Here is a 391-nt window from a genome sequence, read left to right as displayed (position 1 = left end):
TCAGGCTGGACATAAGGAAGAATTTCTTTACCGTCCGAGCCCTCAAGGTCTGGAACAGCCTGCCATCAGAGGTGGTTCAAGCACCCACACTGAACACCTTCAAGAGCAAACTGCGTGCTTCTCTTGCTGAGATCCTATGACCCCAGCTGACTTCCTGCTCCTTGAGAAGGAGGCTGGACTCAATCTTCCAAGGCCCCTTCCAGCCCTAATGTCTATGAAATCTATGAGATCGGGAGCATTCTGCATACAACAGACATCATATATTCTTTTCTTTTGGAGTAATAATTTGTTAATAGGATTCCTTCACCTAAATCACATGGACTGTTTAAGGACTGACTGGCCGGTACAATGGCTATTTAAATAAGCTTTGGCTACTGTTTTGGGTAGCCAA

This window comes from Crocodylus porosus, unplaced genomic scaffold (assembly GCF_001723895.1).
Source record: "Crocodylus porosus isolate Cpor-Errol unplaced genomic scaffold, CroPor_comp1, whole genome shotgun sequence".
NCBI lineage: Eukaryota > Metazoa > Chordata > Crocodylia > Crocodylidae > Crocodylus > Crocodylus porosus.
Note: the sequence above shows the minus strand (reverse complement) of the source record.